Raw genomic sequence first — 14,859 nt, 5'->3', positions numbered from 1 at the left:
GACCGCCACTGGGGGAAGGGGAGGGAGAGGAGGCACTGCTCGCAGGCTCGGTGAAGGGCGGTTTCCTCGGCGGAGGGCGGTTCCTCGCGCGGGTGGCCTCGGCGATGGCACCACTGCGCACGACGCGTGGGCCCGCGCGGCCACTCGCCATGGCTTCGCGGCTCGGCTGCGGACGCCCGCTCCTAGAGCGACGTGCCTCGCCGCAGCGGCTCGGCCGCCCTGAGCACGCGTGCCCTGGCCGCGGTGGCCCGACCACCGCCGCGCTGCCCGCGGCTGCCTGGCAGCAGCGTGCCGCACCGAAGCCTGCAACTCGCCTCGGCGACCTCCTCCGCGCGACACCTCCTACCCGCAGACGGCGGCGAGGCCTTGGCACGGCAACTTGGCGGCGCAGCTACCGCTCGCCCGCGCGCGTAGAGCGGCCGCGGCCACCTGCTCGCGCGGCTTCAGCCGCCCCCGACGCGTCGGCTCGATGCGCGTGCCGACCGGCACGGCCACGCTCGGCTGCGAGGCGCCCCGACCATGGCCTCCCCACTCCTCTACCGCGGCCCACGGACAAGGCGCGCCCTGTCCTGGCCTGTGGCGGCGGCGGCAGCTTGGAGTCGTCCAGGACCCCTGGCGGCGGCGGCTTGGGGGCTGGGGGTTAGGGTTTGCAAACCCTAGCCCCTGGCTTATATATGCCCCCCTCTTCCCCAATTGGGCCAAATTGGTGGCCCAGGCCTAGGTTGGGGCCTGCGAGCTTTCAGGGGGCAGTTATCATTGGCTTTTCATTTTTATGCATTAGCTAATTTTATTTATTTACATAGCATTTTTCATTCCCTAAAATTACATCAGCTTTTGAGTTTAATTTTCTTGTAAATTTAGACACTGATGTATATATTGCATTGTAAATATTTTTACATTCCGCAATCATATTATGAATGAAAAATTTATTACATGTCGAACGTGTTTTGTCTTTACAATTCCCTATCACATGTATATATGTAAATATTTTTATGGTCAATTTTTCTCCCTATTTGGAATATTATTTTTCGCTAGATGTCACCTTACTTTATTATTATTTTGGTGACCACAAGGTAGTACTCATACTACTGCGGGATTTATTCCTCAAAGTGCTCTCCCAAATTTAATAATAAGCATACAAGGACTACATCCCAAAGTGAAAATATAAGATGGTCTACACCTCCATGGTGACTACCTATGTTCCACAAAATGAGAAATCAAAATACCATAAAACATATGCAAGTTTACCTTGCTACACATAAACAAGTCTACCTTGTTATTTACATACGCAATTTTACATTGCTTTACATACGTAATTTTACATTGCTTTACATACGCAATTTTACATTGTCTTACATACGCAATTTTACATTGCTTTACATATGCAATTTTATATTGTTTTTATATACGCAATTTACATTGTTATATAAATATGCAATTACATTCTTGTTAATTTTACAACCCCGAAATTAATTAAATTTATGCAAATAAACATGTAGGCAATGGCCACCAAAGAGTCTGATGCCCAAGTTTCTTCTAAGAAGGAATTTGCCGAGCTAGCTCTTGATGGACACAACTTTCCTACATGGGCGATGGATCTCAAAGTGAGTCTATCGTTACGCGGAATGTATAGGGCAATTGACACTCCCAAACAGGGAGATGCTCCATTGTCTGAACCATCCAAGTACCATGCCTTATACATAATAAGGAACCACATCCATTCAGATCTCAAAGCTGAATATCTGATGGAAGAGGACCCATGGGCTCTCTGGCTTGCTTTGCAACAACGGTATGAGCAACAAAAGGCAGTTATTCTCCCGGAGGCCACTCATGAGTGGAACCACCTCCGCATTCAAGATTTCAAATCTGTGAATGAATATAACCATGCCATGCACAAACTTAGTTCCAAACTGAGGTTTTGTGAAAAGGAGCCATCTGATGCGGAGAAAATTGAAAAGACTTTGTCTACCATGCTTCCCGCTCAAATGATCCTCCAACAGCAATACCGTGAGAGGGGATTCACAGTCTATTCTGATCTCATTAAAACATTACTTTAGGCTGAGAGGCACAATGAGCTCCTCATATGGAACTCCAATCAAGGCCTTGTCGGTGCCAAGCCCTTGCCCGAAGTACATGCAAATGCTCAGAAACAGACACCAAAGGATGCCAACAAAAATGGCAATCCTAGATCCTCCAAAGGCAGTAACAAGCGCAAGGGACCCCGTAAGCCTCGAGGTGCTAAGGGCAAAGGCAACAACTCTAAGTCAAAGGACAAGTCCTCAACTTGTACAAAGTGTGGTTGCTACAACCACCCGACTAAGAAATGTCGCACCCCTAAGCACCTTGTGGAACTGTACTTGCATTCCGTGGGACGAGGACGCTCCAACCAAGGACGCTCCAACCAAGGTGGACAACCGTCTGAAGCACACTTCAACGATCTGGCAGCCCCAGGATGTTCCAACCCCGCCCCAGCGAGACCGAGCAACACAATGGCGCCTCTTCCACCTGTTGGTATGGCAAATGACTCCACCAACAACATGATCATCGAATACAATTCTGATGATCTGTTCTGCGACTACAACTAGATTGATAGTCATTTGAGATTTTAGTTTCATCATTCGCCTTCGGGATTGTAATAATTGACAATTTGTTTTTGCTGCACTCTGTTTGATGTTCATTGACTTTTGCACAATTCAACATCAATAAATATTTATATTTCATATATATTCATGTTGAGAATTTCATTCTCTTTTATATTCTCTATTTTCATAGATTGTACGGGTGTCAATCCGATGGATGAGGAAATGTGCCTAGTGGACAGTGGCACTGTAATAACCCTAACATTTACCTCACACAAAAATCCCAACTACAAAATTTTTTCTGAATTACCCCATGATTGATGAGTGGCATGTAGCAAGCCTCACCACATTGCATTCTTTTTTGTTATATTGTTCACCCTAGGTTTATCATGCATGCATATTTATTTTATTTCATTTTATCCCATGGCTGGTGATTGGAATTTATTTGGATTTTTGTATTGTTGCTCACTTCTTATCTAAGTGATTAATTAACAATTAAATAGTAATACCAATTACTTGCCATCACAAGTGGCTAAGTTCTAATCATAATTAACACCCAATTGTCAAACTTATCTAAAGACTAATTAAGTACAAAGGAATATAGATTAGGAAGGGCAAATAGGAATAATAACGAAAGAGTAATAATAAATGAATAATTGACAACTAACAAATAAATATTAAATCTGAAATGATTCCAAACTACACACCTAAAACCTAATTAGATAAGGAGTAAAAGAAATAGAAAAGAACAAAAATAAAATAGAAAAGATAAGGAGAAGAGAAAATAAAGGAGAAGGAAACCCCGGGCTGCAGCTCCAGCCCAACCGGCTGGCCTGTCTCTCCCCCTCCGTCTTCCTCAGCTCCCGCACGACCCGCTCAGCGCCGCGCTCTACTCAGCGCGCCTCGCGTGCTCCCGAGCTCCACCGCTCGCGCCCACGCATGCAGGACCGAGCTCCACCGCTCGCGCCCACGCCCTGCGTCTGCTGCTCCGCCCGCGACACATGCAAGACCGAGCTCCACCGCTCGCGCCCACGCATGGAAGACCGAGCTCCACCGCTCGCGCCCACGCATGCAAGACCGAGCTCCACCGCTCGCACGCACACCCTGCGTCCACCGCTCGCGCCCGCGACACATGCCTCCACCGCTCGCGCCCACGCATGCAAGACCGAGCTCCACCGCTCGCGCCCATGCATGCAGGACCGAGCTCCACCACTCGCGCCCACGCCATGCGTCCACCGCTCGCGCCCGCGACACATGCAAGACTGAGCTCCACCGCTCGCGCCCACGCCCTGCGAGGACCAAGCTCATCCACGGGAGAGCATCCTCGAGCTCCATAAGGAGCCCCCACCGAAGCCGCATCGCCGACCGCTCTACCACGCGCACCACGCCACTTCGCCTCCGCGCCGACCGCCGCTGCCGCGCCAAGCGCGCCGCCGAACGCCGCACCGTCGTCGCGATCCCCGTCGACGCGCCGCGCCACCTCGCCACAACACCGACGCCGCCGTTCCCTGCTGCCGTCGTCCCCGCGCCCCGCTCCGGACCTCGACGCCGCGCCCTGCACCGCTGGTAAGCCGCCGCGTTTCACCCCCTGATCCACACCGCCGCCGTCGCGCCGCGCACAGCCGCGCCACGCTGCGCTCGCCGCACGCCACGCGCGCCCCCGCGCGCGCCGAACACCGCCGTCGTCGCGCCGCGCACAGCCGTGACCTCTGCTCCCGTGCGCGCCACGAACGCCGCCGTCGCTCCTGCCTCGCTCGCACGCACGCTGGGACAAGGGGAGAAGCCGCATGGGCCTTGACCCCCCTTTCGGCCCACGAGGTCGCCCGCAGCGCTGGCCCGAGAGGAGGGCAACCAAGCAGGCCTTGCCTAGTTTTGGCCCACGCACGTAAGGAGAGAAAGAAAATGGTTTTTCTTTTAATAAATTGGAATAAACTTTGAGAATGCATAACCTTCTCGATTTAACTCCGATTTAGGCGATTCAACTTGCGTCGGGTTCGTCTCGACAGGATCTACACAATAGAGCTATAGTCCACCAGCTTTTCATTAATTAATTTTAAGGTTTTATTTAATACATTAGACAAATGCCAGATATCTCGATCATACGAACTCTGAATGTTACACAAACATCGAAATTTATATAAAATAAATTTCTACTTGATGATAAACTTCTTGTGTGCATTTGGATCTTTTCGCTGTTATTCGTTCTTTGTGCTCATCTATAGGGGTCGCTTCCGCGACCAATAATCCACGTGCAGAGTCGGAGGAGGATCAGACTGACGAGGACCATGAGTATCGGGAGGAGTTAGGCGACGACTACTCCGAAGGTGCCACATCCCACCCATTTTCGTAGATCCCATTACGCATTGCAAATATTAGCATTGCTAGTGCTTTATATTTCTGTTGATATAACTACTGCTATAAGGTTGCATAGTAGATTTACTATTCTTATACCCTACTTGTTTTACCTATCACCCTGCTCACCCGCTGATAGATTAGACACGCGCTTTCATTATATTTCTACCATATTTATATCCTTCGGCTTTATATCGATGATGTGACGCCGATGGAGAACCTGAGGGATGGGTTTGGCTTGGGAAGTCGAACCGGGAGATCGTGTTGGATCTGGGGCTTATGGTGAGGATATGTGGTGGTCTTGGCGTGTGTCTTGGGTGTGTGGAGGGTGAGGGTTGAGTCGACCAGGCTGGGATCTACGACGAGCCTGTGGGGCGAGTCACGCCGTGGAATGAACTGGACATTCCTGTTGGGTTTACCTGTGGCGGGTAATTATGCGGGGAGATGCATGTGAGGTGAACTCGGTATAAGCCTCCGGCGGGAGGAGCTTCGGGTGGGGGTGCTGTGGTGGCACGTTAAATGGAAACCCTGATGAAGATATTCCAGCTTGGTCAAACTTAAGGACTGACAGTGCTAGTAACCGGATCATAGGAATCCTTACTTTCCACTCGCTTCCCATGGGGGGGAGACGGCCGAACCACCAGGTAGGGTGATGCCACTACTACTAGGCGAGGATGTGTGTTGGGTATTTTAAACGCAAACAGAAAAATCCGCAAGCGCACGGATACCGATGTAGCCTTCACCCGGGAGTATTCCAGAGTATCGATTTTCCACAGAGAACGTGAGTGTACTAATTAAGACCCAAGATCGCCCAAGGATAACTATATAATTGTTTTTGGTGGGAAGAGAGGAAGTTTCCTGAGAGTTCTCTATTTGATCTAAGAATCAAGAATTACTTCAAGATTATCTATTTCGGGACATCAGAGCACTAACCACAGAAAGAGATGAGAAGGGGGCTAGGAAGGTCTGACTACGGTCCTACAAACACCGATCCGAACGTGGTGGAATACGTCGACCGTTAGGGCTGTCACTACCCTAAGGCTACCACAACAATCCGCAGGATTGGGTGCAATTCCAGGTAATTGCAAGACTAAACACCACGTCTAATCTGTTAATTACTACTCTAATGTTTCAAAGATTAGAGCACTTGATGCAAGCGGGAATCCAATAAATAACTTGAATGTAAATAAAAGTAATTAGAGAACTCAGGATTATGAATTGAAGAACCTGGAGAACGATGAAGAACGAACCAGATGCTGCAAAAGTACAATGTTGAGGAAGATCCGACAGATCCGGCTCCTCCTCCGCTCTCCTCTTCTCTCTCTCTATTTTCTAGATTACAACTAGAACTAACTAGAACTAGAACTAGAAGAACTAGAACTAGAACTAGATGAACTAGAACTAGATCTAGATGAACTAGAGGTAGAACTAGAAGAACTAGAGGGATCCTCTCTACTTGGATGAAGAATTGAAACCCTAGCTTTGATTCTGTAGAAGAGGTATGATCTCTAGGGGCCAGGGGGGGTCTGGTTTTATAGTCCCTTCAAGTGAATCTGGGCCGTCGGATCAAACCGACATTGATCGTGTGGTTTTCCTTGAAGTATTAGGTCGGTGGAGCATGATCCTCGAACTTCACCGTGATTGGTGGAAAGAGGTGGGCGGGCGCCCTCAGGACTAGGGCGGGCGCCCTGTCCCTGAGGCCTCTCGGCTTCTGCTTCGGTCCCGTGGCTTCTGGAGTCTTCTAGATGATAGAAAATTGCGCGGCACGTTAATATCTCTATGTAAACCCGACGTGTGGGCCTTTCTTCCATATTTCCTGATAACCCCTGCAGAAATAGACAAACACCAAAACTCGTGGAATTCTGTCAGATAAAACCCTAAGTCTAGGTGTTGGTTGCATTTGGATCCTTTTCCATGATTAGTTGATGGTTAAATGTGAGCATTAAGGACCGTCAACAAGCTCCCTCAAGCTTAACCTTTGCTCGTCCCTGAGCAAAGATGAACTCAAGCGTTTCTGCAGTGGTTTCATAACTTAAAGATACACATGCGTTTAAACAAGATCTCATCTCTGGTTAGAGTAAACTGTTAAGACTTAAAACTTACTCATTTACCTTTCACCATGGGACTTGTAACCGTCACTTCTGTCTTGAGTAGTTAAAAGATAGAACAGTCTAGTCAAGTGCCATGTCTCTTATTCTTGATCAGCTATAGCTCTAGGGTTTTTGTAGATTTTCAAATAAAACTCAGAGATTCCTTGTATGACTCTCTCTAGTCTCTCTTTTGTGGTATTTCTGGATCCTTACCAAGGTAGTAATGGTGTATGCCTTCTCTCAAAGTATGTGGTATTTTTGGTATGAGGCATAGTGGCATTGCCTTCTCTCTCACCCTACTCTAATAAGGCTTTTGATATCTGGAGCTCATAGGTGGGAGACAGCTAATACATACTTACAAGACATTTATTGCATAGTCAAACCATGGATCCAGAAGAACAAGTCAATAAGTCAAATCAAGATGTGCATGTGTGGCGAATGAATGGTGTATGATGGTGATAACAATGGTGAAAGTCTAATTCTACTTGTGCTCTTTTGAGGGGATACATACCTTTCTTGCTCTTTTGAAACTTTTTGAGGAGAATGAGATGCTCTATATTTTCTTTTTCTTTTCTCTCAGGTGGGTATCTTGTACCCCTAATTCTACTGTCAGACACTTGTCCATTTTTACCTCTCGTCTCACTTTTTCTTTTCTTTCGAGGTTCCGGGCACTTGCCCCTTTTTATTTCCTCGTATCTTTTTTTTTCTCTCTTTTTTTTCTTTTTTTAGAGCACTCATCTCCTGAAATAATATAACAAGTGGTAGTAACAAGATAACTTGAGCATTTATTTCACAGGGGAAAAACAGAAATATTTTTGGCTATTCTCTCCCGGATTAGGAGTAGAATATTTTTGGGTGGTTCTGGAGATGGAAATGGATGGATATATGTGGATGGTACTTCTGGAGTAGAAGTAGCATGTGTGAGTGAACGTGCAAGTGAATCTTGATTTAACCACATGACAAGCTCCTAAGGGTCTACACAGCTTGACCACACTCAATGCTCATAAGCAGTAAAAAGTAAATGTGTGGTTCATAGTCTAACAAGCATGTATATATGGCTGTGGTAGGAATTTAAACTCTCATCATACAGGAACTCATCATGCAACATTTTCAAGATTTTCAAAGATAAAATTCTCCAGAATTCTAGCATCTCTAGGAACAGATAAACAGCAGCTCAACCTTCCCATATCGTATCCGTTAACGACTTAGACTTTAGATCAAGTACTCTCCCCACAAGTTTAGGTTTAGAGCAAATCTTAATTAATACCAGTCATACCTAAACTTGAGAGTGATTTCAATTTTGAAAACTAGTTATGGCAGAGCAACTATTCATCATTTCCATGTGAGAGCTTATCATGAGGGTTCATAGCAAACTTTATTTATTTATTTATTTAGCAAACTAAGCAAAGATATATATGTAAGCACAGAATCGTTATTTGGGTTTATATGATTATGCATCTTTTTATTATTAGAGTAAAGTATAAACGTGAGTAGAATACTTAGCTGGATAAATGGGGGTGCTCTCCCCCAAGCTGGATTTTGACGTAATCTCTTCTGATGTAGCTAGCAGGTGGCGGAGTTGTATTTGAATGTCGGCAGCACCCTGACAATGATTAGGATGTCCTCTGTCTACTAGTCTTCTTTGATCCTTGAATTCTGTGGAGCTCAAATAGACAACAAAGCTTTGTGGAAGTAGTTAAGTGTTAGCATAAATATCTAGCCTTTATCATGTTGAGCCTCCTCAATAAATGTTACTCTCTTTAGTAGGATCATAAATTTATTTTTTTATAATTTTATTTGTATAGGATAGGAATATATTTATTTCATTTTTATGCCATCACAGTGAATGTACTTATGGGTTTTATGCCATGAGCATACTCACATGGGGCTTACTATTTTTAACATTTTTATTTTCTTTTCAAGATATCATAAACCTGATTAACTAAGCAAACAATTTTAAATAATTGAAAGGAAAAAGATAACTACCAAGTTTACCTCTTGGCAAGGCGTCCGGTGTTTTTAAGTCCTCCGAATGAGACTCTCCGTTTTTTCTGTTGTCCTGGGATTCGTTGGGTGGCGTAGTCGGTGATTCCGGCGGCGCCTCCTCTTCGTGTATAACTATCTTCTCTCTACACACCTGACTCGGTGCTACGGTCTCCTCAGGATAGTTCTGTTCAAGATGTATGTCTTCAGACCTTACCACTTCTCCTTCATAGTCTGCCCATCCATCCTTGATGATTTGCCTCCTCTGGTTGCGGTTGCATCGTCTTCTTTATACTGACCTGCTTAGAGTCTTCAACTATATAGTTAGGGTCAGTAAAACAGCGGCGTACCTTGTTAGAGGGCAAGTGCATGTGGACTTCTCTGGTTCCAATCTAGATGATTGCTTTAACAGTGCTGAGGAACGGTCTTCCAAGGATGATGGGTGGATCGTACTCGTCTTCTCCCATGTCAATAACCTTCAACCTTTCGGAATGTCTGATCTTCCATCTGAAGCTAAATGTATGTTGGTTTTAGGGGTATGGTTCCGAACAGGAGTTGATAGGTGACTGCAGCCATTATGTTGACGCTTGACCTGGTGTCGCAAAGCGTCTTCTAGAAGTTGTATCTATTAATGGAGCACTGGATGCTTGGGATACCAGAGTCATCCTTTTTGGTTAGGAACGGTGACTTAAGTCGACGATCTTGACCTCCTTGAACTGCAGTGACCATCTTTGCTGACTTGGTCCACATTTGCTTGTTCCTGTTCCTCCTGTTGGTCCTCTTCCTTGTTTCATGTCAGGATTGCTCTGAGATTTGTGTAGTCTTGTTCTTGAAGGAAAACGTCTCCGTCCTTCCCTTGATGTAGAAACTGATCTTGACAGCACTAGCGTAGATGACAGCTCCCGAGGTGTTCAGGAATGGCCTCCCTAGGATGATGGGTGCCCTCTCATCAGTATCAGTCTCTATCACCACGAAGTCTGCTGGAGCGTATAAGGTACCAACTCGGACGTAGAGGTTCTTCAATATTCCCTTTGGGAAACTTAGTGCCTGATCTGCAAGCTGCAAACACATGGTTGTTTCTAGGAAAGGATGTGTAAAGAATTTTTCATAGAGTACCCTGGGCATAATGTTGACGCTGGAGCCAAAGTCGCAGAGTGCTTCTGGGAAGTTCACCATGCCGATGGAGATCGGGATGACGGTACGTCCCGGATCGCCTCTCTTGACCGGCAGAAGGTCAGTAATTACTTCCACAACGGGGTTACTCCATCTCAGGGCATTGATTGCCTTAGTGTCTAGTCTCTCCAGTGTGTTTGTGCTCGTAGATCTAGGTTCTTCACTTGGTGGAGTCTGGGAGTTGTAAAAGTGCTTCATATTTCGCTCAAAATGTACCTGCTCATAGAGACAAGGCAGAGATCAAGTGCATGGGCCCTGTTGGTGGAAAACACCAACAGAACCAAAATGTGTATTTGCTCTTCTCTAACCTCAAGCATAGTGAGCAAGACAAAGTTGATGGATAATAAGATCATGACTGTAGCATTTAAAACATTCGTCAGATCAGATCACTCAACCTAATGGAAAGATAATCTATCTATACTTATGTTGTTTGTTTTTTTATATATATCTTCCAAAGATTGAGTGTGCAACATTTTAGCTTATATGATTAAGAGTGTGGGATCACAAAGGTAGAAGGACTAAACATATTGAATCGATTGGGTTGGTTAATCTAGAGTTGTAAATCTTACATGTTTGTCTCTTTTACTCATGTGAATGCCAGAAATAAGGAGAAGCTTATAGAAGTGATAGTCAAGTACCTTAAGATGTTACCTTACTTGAAGAGTGATGGTACAGTATCACCTTGTGGAAGCTTTCCTCTCTTAGCGGTTGTGCATCGTGTTGGTGGCACCCTCCATGGATCATCTCTTGTGAGCTATGTCTTCCTTGTGTAAATTGTTTAACTTCATGTGTGTCTCTCTTTGTCTCCAATGTGAGTTTGTCTCAGGACTTCCCAGGTCGATATTGAAAGTTTCCCTGTAGGGGTTAGTCCAACAAAATATCCAATATCTACTATAGCATACTATCGGCTCAAAAATCAACCTAGACACCATGTCTAATTTGATTTAAGAGGGCATTTTAACCTAAGCACCATGCTTAATTTAAAACCCCTTGGAAGTAAGAGCATCATTCCTAAGCTAAGCACCATGCTTAATTAAGAGATAAATGAAACTACTCCAAACCTAGACATATACTAAAGCAAATAAAGGTAGCATGAGAACATTTATAGAGATCTACTCAAGTGGAGATAAAGTAGTGTGATTAGTATTTAACAAATTGAGCATGTCTCAAAGGTAGGGACAACCAACATAGCAACATGACAAATGATGTTTTTATGTAAAGTACTCCCCCAAGCTTGAATTTTGCAAAATTCAAGTTTGGATGAATTTAATTCAATGTTGTATGATGATTGGTTGTACATACCTTGTGCTTGTCATTCATCCGATCTTCTTGCTCCAATCCTGGAAAGGTTAGTGACAAGAATACCCGAAGGAATATTTTTACAATTATCCTTATATGCTCAATACACAAGGTAATGTTGCAAATAATTAAAAGCTCATGTTATAATCTAATCAGTGCTTGTTTTAGGACACTAAGCTTGTCCTTGGGAAACCATCAATTTATGTCGGCGAAGTGGTTTCCCCTCCAACGCTGACCTATATCAAGATCAAGTCAACGAGATCTGCAAAATTTATTATAGACATATGCATCGACAACCGCCCTTTTAAAGTTTTTATAAATAGGAAGGAAGTGGGGGTTGGAGATCTCGAATGTGGTGATGTTGGAGAGACCAATGGATTGTGAAGATGTTGCATATGAGCATGGAGTAAATGAAGTGGCTATGAAATAAATTCCATGCTCATTAATGCTTAGAGTGAAATCCATGTGGTGTGGTGAAAATGGTAAGGTGAGTGTGATAAAATAGGAAAAGAAAAAGGATACACGGACGACTTGGTTCGAAACTAGCACAGCTACCGTTCCCCGGCAACGGCGCCAGAAAGCTTGTTGGGTATTTTAAACACAAACAGAAAAATCCGCAAGCGCACGGATACCGATGTAGCCTTCACCCGGGAGTGTTCCAGAGTATCGATTTTCCACAGAGAATGTGAGTGTACTAATTAAGACCCAAGATCGCCCAAGGATAACTATATAATTGTTTTTGGTGGGAAGAGAGGAAGTTTCCTGAGAGTTCTCTATTTGATCTAAGAATCAAGAATTACTTCAAGATTATCTATTTCGGGACATCAGAGCACTAACCACAGAAAGAGATGAGAAGGGGGCTAGGAAGGTCTGACTACGGTCCTACAAACACCGATCCGAACGTGGTGGAATACGTCGACCGTTAGGGCTGTCACTACCCTAAGGCTACCACAACAATCCGCGGGATTGGGTGCAATTCCAGGTAATTGCAAGACTAAACACCACGTCTAATCTATTAATTACTACTCTAATGTTTCAAAGATTAGAGCACTTCATGCAAGCGGGAATCCAATAAATAACTTGAATGTAAATAAAAGTAATTAGAGAACTTAGGATTATGAATTGAAGAACCTGGAGAACGATGAAGAACGAACCAGATGCTGCAAAAGTACAATGTTGAGGAAGATCCGACAGATCCGGCTCCTCCTCCGCTCTCCTCTTCTCTCTCCCTATTTTCTAGATTACAACTAGAACTAACTAGAACTAGAACTAGAACTAGAAGAACTAGAACTAGAACTAGATGAACTAGAACTAGATCTAGATGAACTAGAGGTAGAACTAGAAGAACTAGAGGGATCCTCTCTACTTGGATGAAGAATTGAAACCCTAGCTTTGATTCTGTAGAAGAGGTATGATCTCCAGGGGCCAGGGGGGTCTGGTTTTATTGTCCCTTCAAGTGAATCTGGGCCGTCGGATCAAACCGACATTGATCGTGTGGTTTTCCTTGAAGTATTAGGTCGGTGGAGCATGATCCTCGAACTTCACCCTGATTGGTGGAAAGAGGTGGGCGGGCGCCCTCAGGACTAGGGCGGGCGCCCTGTCCCTGAGGCCTCTCGGCTTCCGCTTCGGTCCCGTGGCTTCTGGAGTCTTCTAGATGATAGAAAATTGCGCGGCACGTTAATATCTCTATGTAAACCCAACGTGTGGGCCTTTCTTCCATATTTCCTGATAACCCCTGCAGAAATAGACAAACACCAAAACTCGTGGAATTCTGTCAGATAAAACCCTAAGTCTAGGTGTTGGTTGCATTTGGATCCTTTTCCATGATTAGTTGATGGTTAAATGTGAGCATTAAGGACCGTCAACAATGTGTTAGGGAGGTACGGGCAGGTTGGTCTCACACCCTCCCGAGACGATCATGGCTCCCTATTCGGGACAGGGGACATGACTTCACAGTTTCAGCCACTCCAGGTGGGGTGTTCCAGGGTTGAGAGGTAGAGTGGCATTGTCCTAGGCCGGCAGGCGCCCGGAATGAGCCTAGTTGGTGACGGCCAGCGATGAAGGAGGATCTTGTGGATTAGTAAAACCTTTGCAGAGTGTATGGTTGATCGATCGATACATATGCCATCCTCTCGGCTATGGACCCTTCCTGTGTTCTGTTTTCACTAGACTAGAGAGAGGAGTGTTCTACCTTCCCCGAGAGATACTTCCGGCCGCGAGCCATAGGTTGAGGGCTGTGGGCCGCTGAGACACGCCGAGTGGGAGTTGGCATGTCGACCTGAGTGTGGGTTATGTTGGTGTTGGTGATGGAGATGGATATGGGATGGTTTGGGATGGTATGGAATGGAGGGTGATGGATGGTGTATGGGTTTGGGTTGTGTTAAAACTTGACTATTACTATATTTAAAACTTGATTACTATTGCATAGGAAAACTAGAGCCCCATTTAGGCCTCTTCAATTTACCTTATTTGCATCCAATTCCACAAAGCAAGCGCATAGGGTGGGAGTGGCCAGTACAAATCGTACTGATACTTTGGCATACAGGTTCTTATGATTCCGAGGGATATAGCGACTAGGGGATTCGTGCCTTCGCTCAAGTCGATGGAGTTTCTACCTTCCGCATCTATCGAGCTGTTCCGGTTGATAATTTAGATTTTGTTTCTGCCATGTGGCAATGTAATAATGTAATACTCTCTATTCTTAATGCTTTTGTACGATGTATGGATGATGATTATCAACTGGAATTGGGTAATTTGATTTAAATGGTCATTTTACACTTCGACTATGTGGATTTTCCCCTTCGTGGAAAATCAGGTCGTTTCAGGCACCACTAACTCTATACTCAGGGAAATAAAATATTTTCAAACTCTCACCAAGAGCAAAGGAAATGTTTTAACAATCACTGGACGCGATGCCGTAATAGCAGGCTCTGGTAGGGCCATTATTACGCTCCCTATGGGTACAACGATTACAATCGAGGATGCACTTCTGTATCCTGATTCAACTCGTACCTTATTGAGTTATAGAGATACCCGCAAAAATGGGTATCATATCGAAACCCATCACCAAAATAATGAGGAGTTCCTCCTCATTACAAAGGATAACGGATATGGCAGAGATACTCTCGAAAGAATTCCCTCAACTTCGTCTGGATTGTACTATTTGTGGGGGTATAAACCCCTATACCCTTACGGCTAGACTTGGGCCAGGAGGCTTGGCTCATTACGAGACAAGCTCAAGGTTTGATCCGACAGCTCGAAGTTCCGCGCAAGGAAATAAGACGTGGAGATCAAACAGGATTCTAGTCGGTTAGAATAGGAATTGATATCGAACTATCTATGGCAATTGTAACCGACTAGGATTAGTTTCCAGATCTGTAACC

General features: G+C 45.2%; 1 long non-coding RNA gene across 1 annotated transcript; it reads left to right on the top strand.

The window, feature by feature from the left end:
* On the top strand, positions 3,996–14,251 carry LOC110437412. The gene is made up of 3 exons (XR_002455506.1): positions 3,996–4,145; positions 4,835–4,903; positions 14,022–14,251. It is a non-coding gene; the product is annotated as an uncharacterized LOC110437412 (long non-coding RNA).

Source organism: Sorghum bicolor, chromosome 7 (assembly GCF_000003195.3).
Source record: "Sorghum bicolor cultivar BTx623 chromosome 7, Sorghum_bicolor_NCBIv3, whole genome shotgun sequence".
Classification (NCBI taxonomy): domain Eukaryota; kingdom Viridiplantae; phylum Streptophyta; class Magnoliopsida; order Poales; family Poaceae; genus Sorghum; species Sorghum bicolor.
This window is presented reverse-complemented; position numbering and strand designations above follow the sequence as displayed.